A 27,155-nucleotide genomic window follows, 5' to 3' on the forward strand; every position below is an offset into this window, starting at 1 on the left:
TTCTTGTAGCACTTTACCGACTTGAAAATTTTTTGTTTCTAGGGGCAGGCCAAGAATCGATACTGTGGTTCTCCTCGTCGGCATTCTGTTAGGTGTAGAATTACTGAACTTGTGGTGAAATCCAGCAATATTTAATCCTCGTTCAAGTAGGGCGTCTTTGGCATAATCAGATTTCATTACTACCTCCACCATCGTACTTCCTCGGATAAGCTGGATCCCCTCAAAATACTCGTCCAAATCGTTTTTTCCCAATTCGCATAGTATCTCAGCTATAGTCGCTCGAACCTGCAGCTTACAAATAAGCGTGTTTTTAAGTTGTGGTCGAAAATCTCCCACAAGTAGGTTGGCTGAGGCAGCACTCGCGTAGCTCCTCACTTTTGAATCGTTCGTCTTGTCTCCTCGACTCATCTTTTCGTTCGTGTTAACAATGGATTCGTCTGGCTCTCCCTCGTCCGTGCTGTAATCCATTCGAAAGTCCACGCTCTCTTTACCGTTCGCGACTTTTTCCATCTTTACCAACAAGTTAGCGGATATCTCATCCAAGGATTCGGGATTCACAAAACTCTCGTTGCTACACATCTAAAAAAAGAAAATCGCTGTCCCGATGACTAATATCAAAAAGATGATCTTAGCCATTAGGCCGAGAAGCGATAACTGAACACTGCAGACATAGTCGGATTGACGCCGTCTTCAACAATGTAATTGTGGTTTGAATTAGTACGTCTAATCATTTTTGTCGTCGTCATCATCAGCAGCATTATCATCAGCAGCAGCTGAGACCATTAGCGATCTTAGACACTCTGAAAGTCAAGAATTTTTCTTATTTTCAATCTGGGCCGCGCTCAGCAGTAGTGCAAAGCTGAGGCAACCCGTGGTCAGGGCAAGGTAAACCTATGATCCCATGACCTAATGCCAAAAATCAGATTAATATATGAGCCGGACTGTGCAAGGGTACCAGATATTAAACTGATAAGAACAGTAACTTTTTTTTTTTTTTTTAACTTTTTTATTTCTTACTTGAAAAAATAAATTTTCCACCTAAATATATTTATTTTTTTATTGCTATTTTAAAGTTATTGTTATAATAAGGAACTAGGTGTTTTATTTGTGATTAAAATGTGAAAACCAAGTCCTGACTGATGTTTTTGCATATTGCCCTGTTTATAGAAAACTTTGAGTGGATTAATTCAAGAGTGTTGTCTTTAAATGCTTTTTAATAGTTAGCATTCCATATATATTGAACCTCTTTTTTAATAGTTTCTATTATTATTTTTGATGTAATATCTTTATTTTCCTTTAATTTCGCGTTTCTGGCTCGCCAGAGTTCCGTTGTTACTATATTTGTTAGTGTTGTAAACACATTAGATTGATTTTCATTTTTTGAAAGTTCTTCTATGTTAGTTAGGAAAATGGTTTTGATGATGTTAAAATTTTTTTCTGGTAGGAGCTTTTCATAGGTTGGTCTTATTAGCTTCCATACAGTTCGCGCTCTTTTACAGTATACAAACGGATAAAGTGTCGTTTCAGTTTGATTGCATGTTTTACATACAGCGTTTCCACGTCCCCTGTTTTTTTTCCAAGCCATTATCTTTTTTAAAGTAGAAAGACTGTTATGCAATAGTCGCCAAAGTGTATTTTGGCTCGGTCCTTGGGCATAGGAGTTAAAACTCCTTTACCAAATTTTATTCCAGGGAAGCGACTTTTGAAAGATCAAGTCCCAATACCTTTGGGTTTTTTTAATAGAGGTCTCTTCTTTTTTATATAATATGGCAGAATATATATTTTTTGTGCTTTTAGTTTTTAACTTCCATGTTTCTTGGTTATTTTTTAGTTCAGTTATAATGTCTTGAAAATAAAAAGGTGTTTCTCTTAACGTTTTAGGAAAGTTGTTTTTTGTTAAAAACAGCCATTGCTGGTATTCATGGGTTGCAAATTTAGTTAGGTGTATCGCTAGAAAGTATTTTTGAATAAAGGTACAGTCGTGCATTTTTTCACTTTCTTTTATATTAAACATATGTTTTAGGCGCAGGGCTAATCCTTGCTTTATGGGGTCTAGTATACCCAGACCACCTTTTTCTATCGGCAGATTCAAAATATCTCTTTTTATTGGCTCGGCATGCTCACTTTGCCAGAGATATTTTGATACGTCTTTTTTTATATTTTTTTCTGTGATCTTATTAATTGGGAATATGTTTGCAAGAAACCATAATTTAGAGAGGGCTAAAGTGTTGACAAAAGTCCCTTTTCACTTGAGTGAGACGTTTTGATACTTAAAAGATTTAAGTCGTTTTTTAAGGTTAGTGATTGCTTTGTCCCAGTTTATTGAGGCAGTATACGCTAAATCTGTGAAGAAAATTATACCTAAAATATTTAGTCCGGACATATTAGACCATGTAATTGGATGTTTCCCTACTCTATTGTAAGATAATTAGTTTGCACCTCCTAAAGCTAAAGCCTTTGTTTTTTCGCTGTTAATATTAGATCCGGAGGCTTTTTCAAATTTTTTTAGTGTTCTATAGACCTCTGTGACAGAATCAATGTTTTGTAAAAATATGTTGGTATCGTCTGCATATTGCATTACTTTGAGAGGGTTTATTGTTCCTGGCAGAGGAATACCTTCAATTTTCTTGTTCTTTTTGATTTCCAGGGCTAAGGTTTCCACCGCTAAACAATATAGCATTAAAGATATTGGGTCACCTTGCCTTACGCCCCTTTTTACTTCAAAAGGTTCTCCCAAGTATCCGTTGTTTAAGATGATAGATTGTGAGTTCTTCATTATATTTACTATGGCATTAATAAATCTTTTACCAAGGTTATACTTTTCTAAGACTTTAAAAAGGAACTTTCTATCTAGTTTATCAAAGGCCTTTTCTTGATCAATCGATATAATATAGCTGTGTATGTTTTTGAAATTGGTGTATTCTATAATTTCTCTAGTCAGAAAAATATTCGTGAAGATATTTCTACCAGGAACGGAACACGTTTGTGTTGGTTCCAGAATCCTGTCTAAAACTTTCGATAACCTTATAGCAAGCGCTTTTATTACGATCTTATTGTCAGCGTATAGAAGTGAGATGGGCCTCTAGTTTTTAATATATGTCAGGTCTCCATCTTTTGGTAAAAGACTTATGATTGCAGTTTTTTGCGTCCAAGTCATTTTACCATTTACGTCGAAGAGATTTTGGTTTGCAAGTTCTGTAATAAATTTTCTGTAAATTTTCCAGTGTTTTTGGTAAAACTCGACCGGTAGTCCATCTATTCCTGGCGATTTTCCTTTTTTTAAGGTGTTTGCTGCGTATAGCAGCTCTTCTCTTGAAAATAAACTGTTAAAGTTTTTTTTAAGTTAAAGCCATCGAAACCGAGTGCTTTTGTTTTGTTCAAGTTTATATTTGAGCCAGTCGCTTGCTCGAAGTTATTTAATACTTTGAAGATTTCATGGATAGAATATACGTTTTTTATTGTTATTGCTGTATCGTCTGCGTATTGGAGGACTTTTAGGGGTGTTTTGGATCCAGGCAGGGGTATGCCTTCGATAAATAGGTTTTTCTTTATTTCTAAAGACAAGGTTTCCACCACGATGCAGTAGAGCATGAGTGCTATTGGGTCGCCTTGCCTTACACCTCTCTCCACTTTAAAAGACTTACCGAGGTAACCATTGTTTATTATTAGAGACTGAGAATTTTCCATAGTTTGTTTTATGGCATAGATAAATTTTTTGCCTAAATTAAATTTTTCCATCGTTTTGTAAAGAAAATCTCGATCTACTTTGTCGAAAGCTTTATCTTGATCGATCTAAATTACGCAGCTCTCATTATTTTTTTGATTTGTGTATTCTATCAAGACTCTTAATAGAGATATATTAGAAAAGATGGATCTTTTAGGTACTAAACATGTTTGCGATGGTTCCAATATTCTGTCAAGAACTTTTGCTAGTCTGTTTGCCAGGACTTTTGTTATGATCTTGTAATCTGCACAAAGAAGTGATATTTGTCGCCAATTTTTAATGTTTGTTTTGTCCCCTTCTTTGGGCAAGAGGCTGATAAGAGCTGTTCTCTGCGACCAGGTAAGTTCTTCGTCCTCTTGAAAAAGATTTTCGTTAGCTAGTTCCGTTAGATGGTTTCCGTATAGGTCCCAGAATGTTTGATAAAATTCAATGGGTAGTCCATCTATGCCTGGAGTTTTTCCTGTATTTAGAGATTTAGCTGCTATATACATTTCTTCAGTAGTTAGTTTTTTGTTTAGACATTCATTTTCTTTGTTATATAGTGAAATAGTGATGTTGTCAAGAAGAAGTTGTTGTTTTTCAGTATTTAGTTGACGATTTTTATATAGTTCTTTAAAATATTTACGTATAAATATTTGAATATTTAGAGTATCTTTATATATAGCATCTCCATTCTTGATCTCCGATACTATCTTATTTTTTTGATTGCTTTTTTCAAGGCAAAAGAGTAATTTTGAGGGGATTTCACCCTCTTCTATTATTGCTTGCCTTTTTCTAACAAAAATCCCTTGATCTACAGTAAGCTGCGTTATTTCGTTTTTTAGATTATATAATGCTTCTTTATTTTGGGGATTTTTTTCTTTTTTGATTTTAATTTTAGTTTTTAAAAGAACGATTTTTTGTTTTTTTTCTTGATTGATTTCTCTAGATTTATGGATGGCTTTTCCCTCAATTTTAAACTTTAAGATTTCCCACCATTGGTTATTATTTTCGTATTGATGTTTTGTTTTTTGTAAATGTTCTAGGTTTTTAGTAATATAATTTTTGAAGATGGGGTCATTCAAAAGATTGACGTTTAAATGCCAATATCCTGGGCCTCTTTGAAGTTGAGGCTCTATTTGTATTTTAACTAGAAAGGCTTTGTGGTCACTTAGAGTGTTTTTCAAGTATTGAGCAGGTCCATTTAGTATTTTTATCTAAGTGACAGTAGATCCTGTCAATACGGCTTTTGAATGAGTTATCTGTTTTTTCGTATGTGAATTCTTTCTTGCAAGGGTTTTGCTTACGGTAGGCATCTTTTATTTTTTGCTTTAACAGGAAGTTTGTCAAATTCCTGGAACCAAGAGTATTGTTTTTGTTTAGCGAATCCCCTCCCTGCCTATCTGTATTGGCATCTTCCACCATATTAAAGTCACCAGCCAAGATTATTTTATCACTGACACTAGGATGTTTTTCTAGATTTTAAAAAAAAATTTTCTTTTTCATTTGGGTTATTTTGACCATATATGTTGATTATTCTTACTTTTGTATTTACTACATCTATGTTTGCTGCTAAGATTCTACCATGGTTGTCTTTCGTTACTTGATCAAAGGTTGATTTAGTTTTAGTGTGAATGTCAACTCCTCTTTCTTTGTTCAATTTATTGTTCCATATAGAGGAACCATTTGTTTTTTGTTTCCACTCCCTTGCCTAGTGATCTTCTTTTTCTTTTGTGCAGTGAGTTTCCTATATGCAGAAAATTTCACAGTCTAAAGTTTCCAGAAATCTCATTACTTCGTGTCTTTTAATATTATCATTAAAGCCATTTACATTAAAAGTCATTATTTTCAACTCCATTTTTAATGGAAATACGAGTTTTTTTATGCTATTTGTTTTAAACTTTTGTATTTTTTTTTGTTGTTGCTTTTTAAGTTTATATTTTTATTTGTTTGTTTTTTTTTGTTGTTGTTTTATATTTTTATTTGGTTTTTCGTTACATATTTTTACTTGGTTTTTCGTTTTTTATTTTTGTTTGCTTTTGTTTGGTTTTTCTACCTGGTTTTTAACTTAATTTAAATTTTGTAAATATTTATATTTTATTTGGCTTTAGGTTTCTCCTCTATACAGGTTCGTCATTATGTTGGTTCTTTTAGGTTATAGAATTTTTATTTTTTCGTCAGAAGGTTTTCTTTTTTCATTCTTATTATTATTTACTTCCGTAAATCCGTCGTCAACAGAATCATCCTCCATTTCACAAGCGTCACCTTGATTGATTTCTTTTATTATTTTTGATGCACTTATCTCGTTTTGTTTTATTTTGTTTTGATCTGATGGTTTTGCAGAAACTTCGCATATTTTCAATTGTGTTGGTTCCTCGGTACTCTTGGGTATTAAATCAGGTTCTTGTTGTTCTGGTTTGTCATTTGCTGTGCTTGTTTGTTTATGAAGTGGTTCTGCAGAGCTTGTTTCGGTTGGGGTTACGATATTTATTTCTGCTTTCTCTTTTACTGGCTGTCCTGTATAAATAGCTCTTACGTAATAGCCCCATACTTTTAAAAACCTTGGAATATCTTTATACAATTTATCTATAACAGCCATTAGTGTCCCAGAAAAGTACTGCGTTCCTTTAGTTGGAATTGTTTTCATAATAGAGTATGTTTTTAGATGTTTTCCTAACCCCTCCTCTTCAAGGTCTTTCTCAATCTGAGCCAGTTTAGCAGCTATTGGTAGACCTAGTATTGACACGTAATCACGTGTGCTCGGTTTTCGTCTTGGAGTCGAATAGAAGAATCGCTGATGAAAGCCGTTAATGGTCAGACCCCTTTCTAGTAGCCTATTTTTAGCCTTATCAGTTTTCATCACTACCTCCAGAAGTTCCCCTTTTCCTCAAAGTTGAGCTCCTTCAAGCTGTTCATCTAGGTTCTCTTTTTCAAGAGAACAAAGAACATCATGAAGAGAAGTTGTTAACGAAAGCTTACATAAAAGTGTGTTGTCAAGCTTAAAGCAGTCTTTTGTTGATGTTTTCCTTTTTAAAGATGCAGCGTGAGCATAGCTCCTTTCCTGCGTTATTATATTATTTACTTCCTCGTTAATCGCACCTAAGTCCACTGGGGAATCGTCATTAGGGTTTTCCAATTCAGATACATCATATTTTTCCATAGAATTATCCATCTTCTAGGATTTTAATAAAATCTTTGAAAAATTGATTTAAGCGCACAAGGACTCTCAGTATACACTTTATCACTCAGTACGCCCCTCACACCACTTATAAGTCCCTCAATACCCACTAAATCCTCAATACTCGCTAATCTCACTATTAAAGGTCACAAGCTCGTCAAAATGCTAATAAATCGCAAGGTTACACCAAGAGATCTTAGCCAGTAGGCCGAGGAGCGATAACTGAACACTGCAGACATAGTCAGACTGACGCCTTCTTCAACAATGTACTTGTGGTTTGAATTAGTACGTTTAATCATTTTCGTCGTCTTTATCATCAGCAGCATCATCATCAGCAGCAGCTGAGACCATTGGCGGTGTTGGACACTGTGAAAGTCAAGAATTTTTTATATTGTCAATCTGGGCCGCGCTCAGCAGTAGTGCAAAGCCGAGGCAACCCGTGGTCGGGTTAAGGTAAACCTATGATAGCGTGATCTAATGCCAAAAATCAGAATAATATATGAGCAGGACTGTGCCGGCGTACCAGATATTAAACTGATAAGAACAGATACATTTTTTTATTTTTACCAACCAACTAGAGTGACCTAAAGCTAAAACAGACTTATACAGGGCTCTAGAACGCGGTGTTATTTGGGAGCCGAGACTCCGTATTTTGGCACATTTAAAGGTTTTTTGGCCCAATTAAGGGTTTGTTTAGGCCTATTTAAAGTTTTTTTTGCATCTCAGCCGAAACTGAGCAGCGCCAATTTAATGGTTTATTTCCATTTCACGTCCGGAGTGGACGAATCATTTTGAGATTTCCGGACGTAGAAAGAGACACTTAAAAAGCGACTACGCCAAGAACCTCTAATACTGAGTAATAGGGCAATTTGTATTTTGGTGTTTTTTTAAGAATGGGGTAAGTCCGAATATGTTTTTCGTAACCTAGCTCCTCCAAAACCTTTCCGGCAGGAAAGCTACATTTTTCTATAGGTAGTCCAAGAATAGATATTGTTACCCTTTTACTGATATTTCTACTAGGTGTTGATTAAAAAAATTGGAGCATTACGCCATAGATGTTTAGCCCTTTTTCAAGGATTGTATTCTTGACTTTGTCATTTTTCATAACAAGCTCTATGATTGAACCGTTACGTATTTGTTGAAATCCGTTGAGGAATTTGTCATATCCTGCATCTTCAACAGCTGATAGAATCTCATTATCGCTATATTTCGTATTTACTTTACTTAAGATGGTATTTTTGAGAAAACTATACTCAATTGAAGTGATATTTTTTGTTGCAGCTTGCCTATTGGTATTGCTGGCAGCTTGCGCATAAGTTTTTGTTGGAGCTGTAGAAACATCTACTTTCGTATTATCTATTTCGATGGTTGTTTTAGGATCTATTAGTAATATGGTATGTAGTACTAGCAGTCTTTTAGTCACTCAGTCGCTCAAAGGCCAGTAGACCTCCAGAAGAGGTCTAACCGACCTCTTTACACTCGCACTCACTATAATCCACTCGTTGAGGTCTACGATCTCTATAAAACTCTTTGTCACTCAGTGCTCACGAAAAGCCAGTAGACTTTTAAAACAATCGCCTTTGCAACCCGTGGACGGGGCAAGGTAAAACCAACAAACCACTCAGAAGGCCAGTAGACCTTTACTATACTAGTTATGACTACTAGCTCGCCTAAATAAACTAAGAATCAAGAACAGATACTTTTTTTTCTTATTTTGTTATATTTGGTTTTTGTTTTTATTTTGTTTTGGGTTTTTGTTTTTTTATAAAGATCCTTAAGTGTTTTGGGAGTAACGCTTGGATGCGACTCTTTAATACTAACGACTTTTTTTTTGCTGAGATTTATATTTGAAAGTTTAATAGAAACTCACTGTTATTTATAAGGTTATCAAAGCCAAAAAATTAACTCTGTGCTGTTACTGTTGCATATTGAACTATTAATGGAGAGTTTAGAATGAAATAGTTTAATGTTATTTTCTCAAACTGCCTTTTTATATTTTGCATTCTATATATATCTTATTTCTTGTTTGATGGTTTCAGCCATTTTGTAAGACTTTATTTCTTTATTTTCCTTTAGTTGTGCGTTTCTAGCACGCCAGAGTTCTGTTATTACTATATTTGTAATGCTTGTATATACTTTTGCTATCTTATCTTCTTTTAAAAGCTCCTCAATGCTTGTTAAAAATATAGTTTTTATGATGTTGAAGGATTTTCCTGGACAAAGTTTTTCATAAATAGGTTGTATTTTTTTCCATACTGTCCGTGCTTTTTTACAGTTTGCGAACAGATGCAGCGTTAATTCAGTCTGACGACTTGTTTTACATAAGGCATTTCCACGGCCTAGATTTATCCGCCATGCCTTTATTTTTTTCAAAGACAGAAGGCTATTCTGCATTAATCTTCATAGTGTGTTTTGACTTGGTCCTTGAGCATACGAATCAAAGCTCCTCATCCAGATTTTGTTCCAAGGTAGGTTTTTTTGGAATATTGAGTCCAAGTAACACTCTGTTTTCTTAATCGATGGATTATCTTCATTACTTAAGATAATACTATATATATTTTTTGAGTTTCTATTTTTAATGAGATATATTGCTTCATTAGTATTTAATATATTTACGATGTCTTCATAATAGAACGGAGGCTTATTCAGTGTTTTCGGGTGTTTATTTTCATTCATAAAGTTCCATTGCTCATATTTATTTGTTGCTATTTTAATTAGGGATGTTGATAAGAAATATTTTTGTAAGTAAAAACTCTCATGTGGTTTTTGAATATCTTTTATAGTAAAGAGGTGTTTTAATCTAAGGGCGACATTTTGTTTTGATGGATCTATAATACCTAGACCACCTGCTGTTATTGGTTAGTTTAAGATATTTCTCCGTACAGGCTCTGCATGTTCACTTTGCCACAAATATCTCGAGATCACGCTTTTGATTTTTTTATCAATGAGCTTGTTAACAAGGAAGATATTTGCAGTGAACAAGATTTTTGACATTGCAAGTACGTTTAAGAACATTCCTTTACACCTTAATAATACATTTCTGTATTGAAAACCTTTCACCTTTCGTTTAAATTTTGTTATGATATTGTTTCAGTTTTCAGCTGCTGCAAAGGCAAGGTCTGTAAAGAAAGTCATACCAAGTATCTTTATTCCTGTTGAATTGGACCAAGTTATACTATGGTCCTTTAAGTATTTCTTTTGTATATCGTTTTGGTAGGCTATGTAATCAAAGCCACCCATCGCTAATGCCTTTGTCTTCTATATTGGATCAGTTGCTTGTTCAAAGTTTTCGATAACTTTGAAAATCTCATCTATGGATGTGTAGTTTCTTGCTGTTATCATTGTATCGTTAGCATATTGTAGTATTTTTAAGTTGTGTTTCGACTCAGGTAATCTAATACCTTTAATTTTTTTATTTTTGTTTATCTCTAGGCTTAGAGTTTCTGCAACAAGGCAGTAGAGCATCAGAGATATTGGGTCTCCCTGTCTCACACCTCTGTTTATTTAAAATGGTTTGCCCATATAGCCATTATTTAAAATTATTGATTGTGTATTTTTCATGGTTTGCTTAAGGGCAAGTGTGAAACAGGGACCTAAATTATATTTTTCCAATACACGAAATAAAAATCCCGTGTAGACTTTATCAAAGGCTTTCTCTTGATCTATTGAGATCATAAAGCTTTTTAGATTTTTTGAGTTTGTATATTCGATAAGATCTCTGACAAGAAATAGGTTTAAGTATATCGTTTTTCCAGAGACCGAACACGTCTGCAAATGTTGTAATATTTTGCCAAGTACTGTTGACAGTCTCTTAGCAAATGCTTTTTTTAATATCTTATAATCGGCGCACAGGAGTAAAATGGGGCGCCAATTTTTAATGCAAAAACACTTTTTAATCAAGAAAAATTTTTAATCAAGAATTTTTAATCAAGATCCCCAATTTTTAATCAAATTAATTATAATATTAAAAATAAAATTAATCGCCAATTTTTAATCAAGAACAGATACTACACTTGATCTTAGCCATTAGGCCGAAAAGCGACAACTTAACACTGCAGGCATAGTCGGACTGACGCCGTTTTCAACAATGTACTTGTGGTTTGAATTAGTACGTCTAATTATTTTCATCGTCGCCATAATCCGCAGCATCGTCATCAGCAGCCGCTGAGACCATTGGCGATGTTGGACAATCTGAAAGTCAAGAATTTTTCTTATTTCCAATCTGGGCCGCGCTCAGCAGTAGTGCAAAACCGAGGCAACCCGTGCTCAGGGCAAGGTGAACCGATAATCCCATGACCTAATGCCAAAAATCATATTATTATACGAGCCGGATTGTGCGGGCGTACCAGAAATTAAACTGATAGAAACAGATCCTTTTTTTTTTTTTTTTTTTTACCAACCAACTAAAGTGACCTAAAGCTGAAACCAGACTTACACAGGGCCCTAGAAAGTAGTGTTATTTGGGAGTCAAGATTCCGTATTTTGGCCCATTTAAGGGTATTTTGGCCCATTTAAGGGTTTGTTTAGGCCCATTTAAGGTTTTATTTGCCACTTAGCGGAAACAGGGCAGCGCCAACTTATTGGTTTATCTCCATTTCTCGTCCGGAGTGGACGGATCGCTTTTAGAATTCCGGACGTAAAAGGAGACACTGAAAAAGCTACTACGCCAAGAACCTCTATCGACTTTAACCGATTTGATCTTGTGCTGTTTATGCTTTCTAACAACACCGAAACCTATAGAGAGATGGTCCGGAGCCGCAATAAGAACAATTAATTTTTTTTTTTTTTTTTTTTTGCAATTTTTTTTTTTTTATTAATTTTTTTTTTTTTTTAATTTACCAATTAGTCCAAGGCCCTAGAAGGTATTAGTTTATAATTTTTATTTTTGTTTTGTTGTTATATATTTTTCTTTTTCTTTCATTGTTTTTTCATTTTTGATTTGGTTTTATTTGGTTTTTATTTTTATATCTTTATTTTTCTTTAATTTTGCGTTACTTGCACGCCAGAGTTCTGTTATTACTGTATTTGTAATAATTTTATATACTTTTAGTATCGTATCTCCTTTTTAAAGCTCTTCAATGCTTGTTAAAAATATAGTTTTTATGATGTTAAAGGATTTTCCTGGACAAAGCTTTATTTCAGATCACATTCTTTAGGTAGAAGACTAACCAAGGCTGTTCTTTGTGACCATGATTGTTGTTTGTCCACATTAAAAAGATGTTCGTTTGCCAATTCTGTAAACTGAGACCCATATAGCAGCCAAAATTTTTGATAGAATTCAACGTGGATTTCAACAATGCCTGGTGTTTTCCCTGTTTTTAAAGATAGAGCTGCTTCGTGCAATTCTTCAATTGTAATTTTTTTATTTAGATGTATATTTTCTTCATCTGAAAGCGGATTTTTAATATTATTTAAGAAAAGTTCTTGTTTTTCTTTGTTTACTATTTTTTCTGAGTACGAGTTAAAATAATACTTTCTTAATGTATTTTGAACATTTATTGTATCACTGTGAGTTATATCGCCATCGTAGATTTCAGTGATTGTTTTCCTTTTTTGATTAGTTTTCTCCATCATGAAGAGTGATTTTGAATTTCTCTCCCTCTTCGACTATTTGTTGTTTTGTCCTAATGAAGACGCCTTTGTCTTCTTTTAGTCTTCTTATTTCACTCATTAGCATTGTTACCTTTTTTTTTGTCTTGCTTTTCTTATTCTTTCTCTATTTCTATTTCTATTTCAAATGATTTGATGATGTTTTCCTTCTCTATCTTTAGTTCTTTTGATCTTTTTATTGCGATTTGTTTAATTCCATATTTAACCATTTCCTAAAACTGGTTTGTATTTTCGTATTGGTCCTTGGACGTTTTGTGTTTTTCAAAATCTATTTTAATCTAATTTTCAAATTTTAGGTCGTTCAATAGATATATATTGAGGTGCCAGTAACCTGGTCCCCTTTTGTGCGCAACAGATAGTGCGAATCGACATTGGTACATTTTATGATAACTCAGTTGAGTCTCAATTATCTTATACGAAATATTATTTGTGATACTCTTTGAAATGTAAATTCTGCCAATACGACTCTTAAATTGCTTGTCTTCGTAGGTAAAATCTGTACCTAATGGGTTTAGTTTTCTATAGGAATCTATTATTTCATACTTACTAGTAAAATTCTTTAGATTAAACGTTCCTAAAGAGTTGTTTTTATTTAATGAATCCCCGCCTTGACTGTCTTTTTCCAAATTTTCAACTGTATTGAAATCTCCTGCTAGTATCAACGAGTCGCATATCCTGAAATGTTTATTTAGGTATCCATAGAATTTTTCTATTTCTGTTGGAACGTTTGGACAATAAACATTGATAATTCTTATGTTGCTGTTATTAATCTTAGCATTTGTCGCAATTATCCTACCATTGTTATCTTGAGTAACCTCTCTGAATTTAGTTCTTTTTTTTGTGAGTATTGCGACTCCTTTTACTTTATTTGTGCTATGATTCCACAAAGCTGAGCCTTGCGTTAATAGGTGCCATTCCGTTGTCCAGTGTTGTTCTTTTTCATTTATACAGTGTGTTTCTTGTAAACAGAATACATTACTGTCATTATTTGCTAGTAAGTTAAAAATTTTTCTTCGTTTCCTATAATGTCGTTAAGACCATTTTCATTGAAAGTTGTAATTTTAACTTCATCCATTTTTTATTGAGGTTTTTTTTTTATTTTGTATTTTTTTTTTGTTTTTAATTGTTTTATCCTTTTTTTGGTTTTTTATTTTATATTTTTGTTTGGTTTTATTTGTTTTCTATTTTTATTTGGTTTTTGCATGGTTTTTAATTAGGTTTTGCATATAATTATATTTTAGTTGACTTTTAGATTCGTTTCTATGCAGATTCGTCACTATGTTTGTTCTTTTAGATTCTTGAATTTTGAATTTATCGTCAGTGGGTTTTTTATTTTTATTTTTATTATTTGTTTCCGTGAAACCATCGTCCACAGAGTCACCATCCGTATCACAAAGATCGTTTTGATTGTTCTCTATCAATATTTTTGTAGAGTTTGTTTCATTTTGTTTTATCTTATTTTCATTTGTTGGTTTTGTAGTTAAGTCGCTTTTTATCAAAATTTTTTGTTCTTCAAGATTTTTAGTTGTTGTTTTAGGTTCTTGTTGTTCTAAATTTACATCAACTGATTTTGTTTCTTCATAGGAGGGGTTTGCGGAGCTTGTTACTGGTATTATGTTACTTTCTTGCTTTTTTTCCTTAAATGGTTGTCCTGTATATATAGCCTTTACATTAACTTTATAAATATAAAGCCTTAACATAATATATGTATAGCCTATAACATAACTTTATAAATCTTGGTATATCTTTATGTAGTTTTTCCATAACAGCCATTAAAGTACCTGAGTAATACTGGGTTTCTTTAGTCGGTGTTGCTTTCTTGATTGGATACGTTTTTAAATGTTTCCCGTATCCCTCTTCTTCAAGGTCCTTTCCAATCTGAGCAAGTTTAGCAGCAATTGGGAGACCTAAGATTGATACGTAAACATGAATGCTCGGCTCTCGTCTTGGTGTTTAGTGAAAAAAGCGTTGATAAAAACCGTTAATGGAAAGACCTCTTTCTAAAAATCTATTTTTAGCATTATTTGTTTTCTTAACAATTTTATGGAGTTCTCCCTTTCTTAACAGTTGGGCACCTTCAAGTTCTTCATCAAGGTTCTCCTCTTCAAGAGAACATAAAACATCATGAAGGGAAACTTTTATTGATAGCTTGCATAACAAAGTTATATCAAGCTTAAAAAATTCTTTAATAGGTTCTTTATCTTTTGATAACGCAGCTTGAGCATAGCTTCTTTCCTGCATAATTGTTTTATTTATTTCGTCGTTTTGAGGACAAGAGTCCACCGGGATGTCATCGTTTGGTTTTTCCATTTCAGATGAAGAAGTGCCTTCCATGGAAGAATCCATTTACTTGGCTGTTACTGATACCTTAAGTAATAAACTTTCGCTCAATACAAACTTAATCACTCTAAAAATCACTCACACCAGTTACATAACTGCAATACACAGTAAAGTTATATAATCACTAATCACTAAATACGGTTACCAGCTCGTCAAAATGCTAATAAATCCCAAGATGACACCTTTAGATCTTATCCATTAGGCTAAAAAGCGACACCGCAGACATAGTCGGACTGACGCCGTCTTCAACAATGTACTTGTGGTTTGAATTAGTACGTCTAATCATTTTCGTCGTCATCATCAGCAGCAGCAGCTGAGACCAGTAGCGATGTTGGACACTCTGAAAGTCAAAAGTTTTTCTTATTTTTAATCTGGGCCGCGCTCAGCAGTAGTGCAAAGCTGAGACCAATCATTTTCGTCAGCATCATCATCAGCAGCAGCTGAGACCAGTAGCGATGTTGGACACTCTGAAAGTCAAAAGTTTTTCTTATTTTTAATCTGGGCCGCGCTCAGCAGTAGTGCAAAGCTGAGACCAATCATTTTCGTCAGCATCATCATCAGCAGCAGTTGAGACCAGTAGCGATGTTGGACACTCTGAAAGTCAAAAGTTTTTCTTATTTTCAATCTGGGCCGCGCTCAGCAGTAGTGCAAAGCCGAGGCAACCCGTGGTCGGGACAAGGTAAACCTTTGATCCCATGACCTAATTCAAAAAATCATAGGAATATATGAGCCGAACTGTGCCGGCGTACCAGATAATAAACTGATAAGAAGAGATATATATTTTTTTTTTTTCTTTACATCTAGGGACACCTTTTTTTTTTTTTTTTTTTTTTTTTTTTTTTTTTTTTTGATGTTGTATTAAACTATATTTTAGTCCAAGGCTTCAGAATGCAGAGTTGTTTTATATTTTTAATTTTTCTTTTAATTGTTTTATATTTTTATTTTGTTTTGTTACTTTTATATTTTTATTATTGCTTATATATTTTTTTCCAAGTTTAATAATGTTTATAAGTTAACTCTTTGATGCGACATTAAAACATCATAACATTTTTTACTTAGTGATTTTTTTGTTGTTTTGTTAAAAGTTGTTTTTTTGTTTAATGTCGATTTTTATTTTTTTGCTTTAGGTGTTATTTTTTACTCTCTTGGCTTAATGCGTTTGTTTTTTAAAATTACATTTTTCTTGTTTTTTATCATGATCTTTAATATATTGAAAAAATTCCTTTTTTCATTGTTTCCATTCTGCTCTTTTGCAAGCAATATATTTTTTCTTTTCATTTATATCTGCGGTATTGATGTTAAAGTTTTTAAATTCTTTCGTATTAAATGAATATATTTCACTGGAGTCTATTTGTTCGAAAACAAGTGGTGTAATTTTTCCTATTTTTTTTTCGAGATCTTTGGTTGCCTTATAGTTTTTCATTTTGGCAGTCTTATATTGTTGCCATTCGAGTTTCTTGAAGGCTTTGAATTTTTGTAATTCTTCTTTGCTACAGGTAAGTCAGTCAAAATTTTTAAAGGTCTTTCAGTTATAATTGACTTTGTCTATATGTGACATTTGTCTATACTCTTTAGGTATTTCCACTCTATCCAGATTGTCATCTTTTTTGCTAAAAAGTTCTTTCTCACTTTGACCATCAGCATCTTTACTCTTTGCTATATCACTGACTTTACTTCTATCCTATTTATTATTATTTTTATATCTTTCATCGACTTCGCTATTATCTTCACCGTTTTTACTATTTTTGTTTTCGTTTGCTGCTTGAAGTTCTATAGTTTCTCCTGTTTCTATAGTTTCTACTGTTTCTATAGTTTTTATTTATATTTCTAAATTCTTCTCATGTTCTTCCGTTTCCTTTTCTACTCCCTTATCCTCGATCGTTTGAAATAATATTTTGATTTTGTGTTCCTACAGATGGTATAACTAGGGGAATGCTACTAGTTGACTCGCAAACATCTTTGTCTTTACTTTTCTGATTCGTGTTTACTTTGTTTTGTGGCCTTCCCACATCTTTTTTGCCGTTGTAGATTGTCCTAACCTCATACCCATTCAGGTTTATAAACCTTAGGATTGATTTTTTTCTAATTTGTCCATAATCGCAACTATGATACCGGAGTAATAGATCGTTTTGTTCCTTGGTGTTTTTTTAAATATAGGTTTAGTTCTAATATGCTTTCCCTTTCCGAGCTGCTCTAGAAATTTACCAGCAGGAAAATTACTTTTTTTAATTGGTAAACCTAGGATGGAAACAGTTACCTTTTTACTAATGTTTCTCGACGGTGTAGATTGGTAAACTTGGTGGTTTACACCATTATTATTTATTCCTTTTGCAAGAATTGATTCTTTAATTTTTTCATTTTTTATCTCAATAAAAGAGCCATTACGGATTTGTTGATATCCGCATAGGTATTTCTTAAATCTGGCCTTTTCAATAGCAACTAAGAAATCGTCGTCGTTAATTTTAGCGTTTACCTTACTTAAAAGAGAATTATTTAAGGCGCTATAGTCGTATGTGTTATTGTTATTATTTGCAGCTTGTGCATAGGTCTTGTTTGCAGCTTGCATATAGCATTTGTTTTGGGCTGTAGCAGCTACTATTTTAGTATCTATTTCCATGGTATTTCTTGTGTCTAAAAGTAACATGGTAAAAATAGTACTAAACTGTATATATTATTCCCTCAGTCATTCAGAGACCAGTAGACCTCTAAAGAGGTCCATCCAACCTCTTTATAAAACTCACACACTCTAATTAACTCACTAAGATCTACGATCTGTAACAAAATCTCAACCACTCAATAATAACTAAAAGTCCGGAGACTTTAAAAAAAAAAAAACACACAAACTTGCAACCCGTGGAGGGGGCAAGGTATAACTCACAAACACTCAGAAGGCCAGTAGACCTTCTTTATACAAATTAGGATCGTTAGCTCGCCTAATTAAACTAAGATAAGAACAGATACTACACTTGATCTTAGCCATTAGGCCGAGAAGCGATCGCTTAAGCTATCGTACTAATTCAAACAACAAGTACATTGTTGAAGACGGCGTCAGTCCGACTATGTCTGCAGTGTTAGTTATCGCTTCTCGGCCTAATGGCTAAGATCAAGTGTAGTATCTGTTCTTGATTTTAGTTTATTAGGACAAGCTAATGATCCTGACGCTTATATAAAAAGGTCTGTTGGCCTTTTGAGAGTTTTGTATTTTTACCTTGCCCCGTCCGTGGGTTGCCTAGGAGAGTGTCTTTAAAGTCTACGAGCTTTAAGTGTGTAAAAAGCGACTGAGAGTTTGTAGAGGTCGTAGACCTCAGTGTGTGATTTTTAGAGTAATTTTGAGTATAGTAGCTCAGGTTAGGCTTCATATAGAGGTCGACTGGCTATAGAGTGACACGCGAGTTTAATGGAGCGACTCAGAGATTATTATATGCGTTTAGTATTTTACTATGTCAATATAAGAATCGAAACAAACCATTGAAATAGATACTGTAACAACGGCTGTTCCAATGCCCTTTAAAAGTTATGCACAAGCTGCAAATAACATCTCTGCACATGATGCAATAAATAACATAATAAGCCACAATAACGCGCTAAAAAACACTATCTTATGCAAACTAAATACTAAATATAGTGATTTTGACATACTATCAGCTATCAAAGATGCTGGTTATCACCAGTACCTTTACGGATTTCAACAAATACGCAACGGCTCTACTATTGAAATCGTCATGAAATCGAACAAAGCCAAACAAACGCTTCTCGACAAAGGCCTAAAAATAAATAATGTAAGACATCAATTTTCTAACTCAACCCCGACTAGAAACATTAGTAAAAGGGTTACTATCTCTATCCTTGGTCTACCTATAGAAAAAAGTGGCTTCCCTGCCGGTAAGATCCTGGAAGAGCTAGGCTACGGCAAGCATGTAACAACTAAACCCATCATCAAACGAACACCTAAAAGGAAGACTTCATATTACTCAGGTATTATAGTTGCAGTTATGGAAAGCATACTTATACCAGTTCCTAGACTAATTAATTTGAAGGGATACGATAACAGGGCAATTTATACCGGACTGGAAGATACAGGAATTCAAGCTCTTAACACAACTAAGACACCTAGAGCACCACCTTTAGATATTCCGATTGAAGTAACAACAAATTAAAACCAAGATGTTAGAAATGAAAAACATGCAAAGGAAGCCATCGAAATTAACGAAAATATACAAAGAAAGATAACAAAACCAATAGCAGACCCAACATTAAAATTAGAACAAAGTAAAAACCTCATACCCGAAGAGAAAAAAAACATAAATGAAAATGATGAAGATGACGAAATTGAGGATAAAGTAGATATTTTCAATGATAAAGGAAGTAAAGATAAGGATAATGAAAACGAGGTTGATGATGAACAAGACGAAAAGGGAGAAATCAAAGAGGATAACGATGAAAACGACGGTAAAGAAGATGATAGCAATGGGAATGAAAGTGAAGATATTAAATTTGAAGACAACGATAGTGAAGAAAATGAATTGGAGAGCGTTGGGAATGAAAGTGACATTAGCAAAACCGAAGAAAACAATAATTAAGAAAACGATGATGATATCGAAGAGAATTTTAGTAATGAAGACAAAGAAGCTAAGGCATGTATTATGGAAAACGAAATTAAGAAATACAAATTTGAAGAGGACGAAACCATTAACACAATAGACATACCAAAAGAGTTTTACCATCAGTCCCATATTGAAAAGGTTTCTAATAATTGGAGACAATTCAAAAAACTTTGAAAGACTGCACCAAAGATGAATTAAATAAATTTAAAGCTTTTAAAAAGCTTGAGTAGGACGAATATGAATTAGCCAAGGAAACCTATAATAACATCGATGAAAAAAAACAAAAAACCAAATAATATCTTATGACTTTAAAAGAATGGATTCAGTAGATATGTATGCCTACAATATAAAGAATTTCAAATATTATGACAAAACAACTGTAAGCGCTCTCGAAAGAGTTAGATACACTGTATGCAGAAAAACGGAATGGGAACAGCGAAGAAGGGAATACTCTGTACTTGATGAAGACCATGTAAAAAAGCAGGAGGAACAAAACATAAAAAAACAAATTTATAAAAAAAGAAAAAAGGAATTGTCATCACTAACACCAGATTTTAAAATAATACAAAACTAAAAGATTTATAAAATCTCATAAAAAATTTTTTTTTGAAAAAAAAAAAAAAATAGCTATTAAAATAATATTAATTCAAAATATAAAGTTAGGTTGACATTTAGATTAGGTAACATCTAAGAGTGACTGGCTGTATAGCCTGACAATAAAAAAAAGTGCTAAAAAGTCACATCCAAGAGTTACTTTTTAAACTCTTGATTACTCAGTAAAAATATAAAACATTACGACAAAAATAAAAAGATAAAACTATAAAACAAAATATAAAACCATAAAATTATAAACAGAATTAAAAAAATTAAAATTACAACTGTCTTCTAGTGCCTTGGACTCGGAAGTAGTTAAAAACAAAAAAAAAAAAAAAAAAAAAACAAACAAACAAAAGGATCTGATCTTATCAGTTAAATATCTGGTACGCCGGCACAGTCCGGCTCATATATTAATCTGATTTTTGGCATTAGGTCATGGGATCATAGGTTCATCTTGCACTACTGCTGAGCGCGGCCCAGATTGAAAATAAGAAAAATTATTCACTTTCGGGGTGTCCAACATCGCAAATGGTCTCAGCTGCTGCTGATGATGCTGCTGCTGATGATGACGACGACGAAAATGATTAGACGTACTAATTCAAACCACAAGTACATTGTTAAAGACGGCGTCAGTCCGACTATGTCTGCAGTGTTCAGTTATCGCTTCTCGGCCTAATGGCTAAGATCATCTTTTTGATATTAGTCATCGGGACAGCGATTTTCTTTTTTTAGATGTGTAGCAACGCGAGTTTTACGATTCCTGAATCCTTGGATGAGATATACGCTAACCTGCTGAAGAAGAAGGAGGGAGGATGCAGCCGGTCAAGAAAATGTCGAATTTCGGATGGACTACAGCACAGATAAAGGCGAGATGGACGAATCCGAGTGCAACGCGAATGAAGAGACGAGTCGAGAAGACATCGACGTTGTAACAAACAATATAAAACCGAGGAGCTACGCGAATGCTGCCTCAGCTAATCTAAATGTGGAAGATTTTCGCCCACAGCTGAAAAATACGCTAGTTTGTAAGCTACAAGTACGAACGACAGTCGCCGAGATTCTTCGCGAAATGGAAAAGAACGATTAAGACGAATATTTGGAGGGGATCTAGCTGATTCGCGGAAGTACGATGGTTGAGGTAGTAATGAAAACTGATCATGCCAAACACGCCCTATTCGAGCGGGGATTAAATATCGGCGGATTTCACCATAAACTTAGTAACTCCACTCCGAACAGAATGCCGTCAAGGAGAACAACGGTGTCAATTCTTGGCTTGCCCCTTGAAGCCAAAAATTTTCAAGTTGGAAAAGTGCTGCAAGAAATGGGTTACGGCAAGCATCTATCGACAAGACCAGTTATTAAACGAACGCCTACGAAAGGTACCCCGTATTACTCGGGTATACTAGTAGCAACTATGGAGGATCTTCCGTCCCCCATACCTTATTTTATCACGATCAGGGGTTATCGAGTTAGAGCAATCCATACAGGACAGCCCGATAGATCTCCACGAAAGAAGAATGACGAAGAGCCGATAGCTGAACCAACTCCGGAAAAAATAGAAGAGATAGAGACGAACGCGGTAGGAAAATCAATTGCCGAAGCAACCATCGAGATCGAACTAAAGAAGGTAGTTGAGTAGATTGTTGAGGAGCAAAAGATCGAGGAAGAAACAACGGTGAGGAGGAAAAGCGAAAACGAGGACAACAAGGCTGAAGACGTAGAGATGACAGAGCAGTCGAAGAATAAAAACAAACGAAAAACCAAAGAAGAGAAAGAAATGGACCATTCAAAGAGGGTATCTAAAGACAGAACAGAAAAAGACAAACATGGGTAACGTACGTTTTCTGTGTATTTTTTCTTTATAATTTTTTTTTTGAATATTTTTTATGATTGTAAGATGCATAAGTTTTACCCTCCTTTTAAAATCTCCTGAAAAATAAGAGTGCGCCGCTTTTAGTTTGTTAACATTTGTTCTTTTTGAAATTCTTTGAACTCGCGCTAATCTTTTGTTTGCTTTTTTGAAAAAAATTGGCGGTTAAAATTTTAACTTTCAATGTTAACGGTCTCAATGATGACAACAAAAGACGAAAAGTAATGCGTTTTTGCGAAAGTCAAAAATATAATATTTGTTTACTGCAAGAAACGCACAAATGTCGTTTATGGACAATAAAAATGTCGAACAATGGACTAAGGAATGGCGAAACTTAACAAATGGAAAATCTCTTTGGAGCAATCTAACCCAAAGAGAGTGCGGAGTCGCTTTTTTAACAAAAAACGATATTGAAATCAAAGAAGAGACTCAAGATAAAAGCGGACGAATTATTGCGGCTAACTTTTCTGTTAATAAATTAGATTTTAGAATAATAAACATATACGGTCCTAACGTACCGCAAGAAAAAATATATTTTTTTAGAACTTTAGAACGACATGCGCGTAAATGCTATACTCTTATAGTATTGGGAGATTTTAATATGGTTCTAAATCCTGTCCTGGACAGGCAAGGTGGCGATCGTTTAAACAAAAATAACACTCTAGGTAGTAAGAATTTGCAAAATTTTTTTCGAAAAATATAATCTAGTTGATCTCTATAGAGAAAAATACCCTCTGAAATTAGAAGTTACTTTTGAAAAACCTGACAAAACTTTTAGGAGCAGGATAGATCGAGTATACATTTCTTTAGATGCGACAGTTCAAAGCGCGTGCAAAATTTTAAAAGCGGGGGTGAGTGACCATAGCCCGGTTTTGTGTGCAATCGAGATTAAAAAGTCGAGCGCTAGAGGACCGGGTTACTGGCACTTAAACACCGATATCCTGAAAGATGCGGAATTTAAACAAACTTTAACGCGCGAAATAGATTGCATGAAATTAACTAAAAATGTTTATCAGAATCTTAATTAATGGCGGGACATCGCTAAAACCAAAATCAGAGATGTCGCTGTGCAGCACGCAACAGAATTAAGCGAACAAAAAAAGCGTAAGATAACAATTTTGAAGAATGAAATTGAAGCTGAAAAAATAAAGTAGAAACGATCAAGGATAAAGTAAACAAACTTCAAAAACAATTGCAAGAGTTTGAAAATGTGGCGGGCGTATTTGTGAGAACAAAACAAATTATAGTGGAGGAGGGAGAGATTCCCTCCAAAGCTCTTTTTCAAATAGAAAAAATTAACCAACGCAAAAAAAAATCAATGACATAAGGTGCGGCGATTTTCTTTAGAGCGAAACAAAAAACATTCAAAAAACAATAAGAAATTTTTATGAAGATCTTTACAAAAAACAACGCGTAGACAAGGAAAAGGGAAACCTTTTCCTCGAAAACTTTGCGAAACCGCTAACTGATAATGAAAACGGTTTTTTAAATATCCAACTTAGCAACGCGGAATTACCCTAAAGATAAAACACTTGCTCTGCTGGAGAGAAAACCTAAGCTGTCACGAAAGCCTCTTTCTCTAAAAATATTTTTTAGCTAATCTTTGACCGCCCTGGCGAAACACAAATACCCTCAGTGGTCTTTTTTAGCCCAAAACAACTTTCCAAAGTCTTTAAAGGAGCATCCCTTCTATTACAAAGATGTTATAGAGACCCTGCGAACAAATTCGTCTATTTTACAGCTTAGCCAAAAAACAACAAAGAGCGTATACCTTTTCATAGCGACCCACAATCAAAACGAAAATATCGCCAAAACGCAACATAAATGGGAAGTCATATTTCAAAAAGTTTTGCCGTGGAACATTATTTGGAGGCGAAATTTTTATTCTTACGCGCAAGGGCCGTGTCAAAATACGCAACGGCGGATCCTTCACAATATAATCTCGACTAAGCAAAAAGTGTACGCATGGCGAAAAAATCGCGGGCGAGGGCAACCAAATTGCGATGTATGTAACAGGGTCGAAACGACACTGCACCCTTTCATAAATTGTAAAGCAGCCAAAACAGTTTGGAGGTATTTCAAAAGTATATATGAAAAATTAACAAACAATGCTTTTAACACAATCCACGCCGTTCTTTTAATTGACACGGAGGCTCCTTTACAAAATAAAAACACTGAGAAATTATTAACAACAATTACAAATATAATTACTACTAAATTGTGGAGGGCTCGGAGCTTAAGAACCAAAGCAAACAAAAACGTTACTCCTCTTAAAACAATAGAAGTTATCAAAGGAGAGATAAAATACCTTTGGAAACTAAAATACAACAAATTTTAGCGCGAAAACGATGTAGAAAAATTTCACAACCTATTTTCGATAAACAACGCAATAAGTATGGCGAGCGAGCAGGATTTATTTTTTACTTTTCAATTAGTACTTCTTTGCCATTTTCTAGACAACACGCCCTTTTCGTCCCATTTCCCGACGAATATGTCCAAAAGACCCCGATGGGTCCGGAGGATGTATACTTTTATTTTAAGGACGTGGTGTAATACCCACGTTTATATATTTTAAACTACGATAATTTGTTGTTATTCTTTGTAAAAATTAATAAAAGGTTAAATTACTAACGATTATGTAAATTTTCAATGTACAACGAATATGTCCAAAAGACTCCGATGGGTCCGGATGATGTATGTTTTTATTTTAAGGACGTGGTGTAATAACCACGTTTATATTTTTTAAACTACGATATTTTGTTGTTAATCTTTGTAAATATTATATTAAAGGTTAAATTACAAACGATTATGTAATTTTTCAATGTACAACGGATATGTCTAACGGATCCCAGTAGATCCTTAGGATGTATGAATTTGTTATAAAGGCATGGGGTAATAGCCTCGCTTATATGTTATAAATGCAATATTGTGAATTTTTTATATAACGAAATTGTAAATTCTTCTATAACGAAATAAATGTGCAAGAAAAAAAAAAAAAAAAAGTATCTGTTCTTGATTCTTGATCTTAGGTATAAAACTGAGCTAGTGATCACCTTTAGTGAGGTCTACGTGCCTTATTAGTGATTACTAAGTGTTTACCTTACCCCTTCAGCGGGTTGCCGGTACGGCAACTTGAGCTTGTAGAGGTTTACGAGAGAGTGAGTTTAAGTGCGATTTGTGTGTTTTTTGTGTGTTAAGAGGTCTACTAGCCTTCAGAGTGACAGAGAGGTTATTTATACATTTAGAGTGAACTAATCATAACTTTAAAAAGTCCATCAACTTTAAACTAACCGGACAGTAATGTCTAAATTAAAAGCTATGCTCAAGCAACAGCTTCAAAAACGGATGAGTTCAGTAGCTTAAAAAACACCCTGCTGAGTAACTTAGAGAAAAATATAGCATAAGGCGACATTCTTTCAGCAATTGAAGATGTCGGACTCGACAAGGACTTTGAAGGGTTTCAAATAATTTGAAGTGGGACTATGATTAAAATAGTAATGAGAACAAAAAAGGCAAAACATTTTCTTTAAAAGAAGGGGCTTACTAATAATGGTCTGCACCACCGTTATTATAATTCTTTTCCTACTAGAAATACTAGTTAGCGAGTGGCTGTGTCCGTGATAGGCCTTCCACTTGAAAAGAAGTTCTTTCCCGTCTAGAAAGCGTTAGAGAAACTAGGCTATGGAAAGCACATACATACTAGACCGGTTTATAGACATACGCCTAAACATATGACTCCATATTATTCAGAATAGAAGTGGCAGTCATGGACAATTTTGTGCAGCCAATACCAAAGCAAATAAACTAAAGGGAACAATGTTAGAGCAATATATACTAGACAAGAGGAAGCAGGAAGTGTACCAAAGGAAGAGAAACCTATCGAAGAAATAAATGAAGAAGCACAACCAAGTAAAGAGACAATCAAAGAAGTAGTGGAACAACCCGTAGATATGATTATAGTTTAGAGTAAAGTGACTCACCCGTAGAGTGTTTAGTTATAAAGTGTAAAACACAAGAGTGTGTAGAAAAAATAATAAAAGATATTGCCAAAGTAACAAATGAAACAGAAGATGTGTGCACACCAACATGTACCAAGATTATCATTATATACTGAAACCATCACACATAAACAAAATATACCGTAAACTAGCAATAAAGAAGAAATAGAGCAAGTAGTTAATTTACCATCCAAAGATCTAAATAGATAACAAGCGATAGAAAATTATTACAATGATTATAAACACGAAAAACAAAATCAATGTATTTGTAGTTGAACTATCAAAAGAATTTGAAACCATGAGTTACCAAGATATATGGTGTTATAAGGCAAATTTTTTTCACGATTTTAGTAAAAACAATTGCAGCAATGAAGATTTAAATATTTATGTTCGGTATAGAAGAGCTGAGTATGAAAAACAAAAAATGGAACGAAGACAAGAAGATAAAGAACAAAAACAAGCAAATCTAAAAATATACGAAGAAGGAAAAATAGCAAGACGAAAAGAAATGGAGATGTATATGCTAGAATAAAATCAAAAACCAAAAAATTTAATAAATAATCGAGACGAATGGTTTTAAAAAAATGTCTCAGAAAAAAACATAATAAATAAACATTTAGAATTACAAAAATAAATTCGAAAAACTATAATAAAAATTATAAAACTATACTAAAAACCAAACAAATACCTTTATTTATTTTAAAATATATCTATATATAAAACTTTATAATAAGTGCTTCTTAGTTTCGGCTTTGTAGCAATATAAAACACGTTTAAAAACAAAAAATAAATCTATCTTGTAGGACCCTGTGTAAGCCAGATATCAGCTGCAGGTATCCCTAGATGAAAAGAAAAAAAAAAAATATCTCTTCTTATCAGTTTATTATCTGGTACGCCGGCACAGTTCGGCTCATATATTCCTATGATTTTTTGAATTAGGTCATGGGATCAAAGGTTTACCTTGTCCCGACCACGGGTTGCCTCGGCTTTGCACTACTGCTGAGCGCGGCCCAGATTGAAAATAAGAAAAACTTTTGACTTTCAGAGTGTCCAACATCGCTACTGGTCTCAACTGCTGCTGATGATGATGCTGACGAAAATGATTGGTCTCAGCTTTGCACTACTGCTGAGCGCGGCCCAGATTAAAAATAAGAAAAACTTTTGACTTTCAGAGTGTCCAACATCGCTACTGGTCTCAGCTGCTGCTGATGATGATGCTGACGAAAATGATTGGTCTCAGCTTTGCACTACTGCT

At 34.0% G+C, this 27,155-nt stretch overlaps 4 non-coding genes and 4 pseudogenes across 4 annotated transcripts; 2 read left to right on the forward strand and 6 right to left on the reverse strand.

Moving 5' to 3' along the window:
- Positions 1-826: 826 nt before the first annotated feature.
- On the reverse strand, positions 827-1,031 carry LOC136077397 (U2 spliceosomal RNA; annotated as a pseudogene).
- Positions 1,032-7,275: 6,244 nt separating this feature from the next.
- Positions 7,276-7,475, reverse strand: LOC136077415 (U2 spliceosomal RNA). Its single transcript, XR_010637057.1, has one exon. It is a non-coding gene; the product is annotated as a U2 spliceosomal RNA (small nuclear RNA).
- Positions 7,476-10,832: 3,357 nt separating this feature from the next.
- LOC136077558 (U2 spliceosomal RNA) lies at positions 10,833-10,924 on the reverse strand (annotated as a pseudogene).
- Positions 10,925-11,098: 174 nt separating this feature from the next.
- LOC136077535 (U2 spliceosomal RNA) lies at positions 11,099-11,294 on the reverse strand. The gene has a single exon (XR_010637090.1). It is a non-coding gene; the product is annotated as a U2 spliceosomal RNA (small nuclear RNA).
- A 4,157-nt stretch (positions 11,295-15,451) lies between these two features.
- LOC136077435 (U2 spliceosomal RNA) lies at positions 15,452-15,635 on the reverse strand. The gene has a single exon (XR_010637067.1). It is a non-coding gene; the product is annotated as a U2 spliceosomal RNA (small nuclear RNA).
- Positions 15,636-17,670: 2,035 nt separating this feature from the next.
- LOC136077546 (U2 spliceosomal RNA) lies at positions 17,671-17,827 on the reverse strand (annotated as a pseudogene).
- An 81-nt stretch (positions 17,828-17,908) lies between these two features.
- Positions 17,909-18,020, forward strand: LOC136077534 (U2 spliceosomal RNA; annotated as a pseudogene).
- Positions 18,021-26,735: 8,715 nt separating this feature from the next.
- On the forward strand, positions 26,736-26,919 carry LOC136077432 (U2 spliceosomal RNA). Its single transcript, XR_010637064.1, has one exon. It is a non-coding gene; the product is annotated as a U2 spliceosomal RNA (small nuclear RNA).
- Positions 26,920-27,155: the final 236 nt, after the last annotated feature.

Source organism: Hydra vulgaris, chromosome 02 (genome assembly GCF_038396675.1).
Source record: "Hydra vulgaris chromosome 02, alternate assembly HydraT2T_AEP".
In the NCBI taxonomy this organism is placed as follows: Eukaryota; Metazoa; Cnidaria; class Hydrozoa; order Anthoathecata; family Hydridae; genus Hydra; species Hydra vulgaris.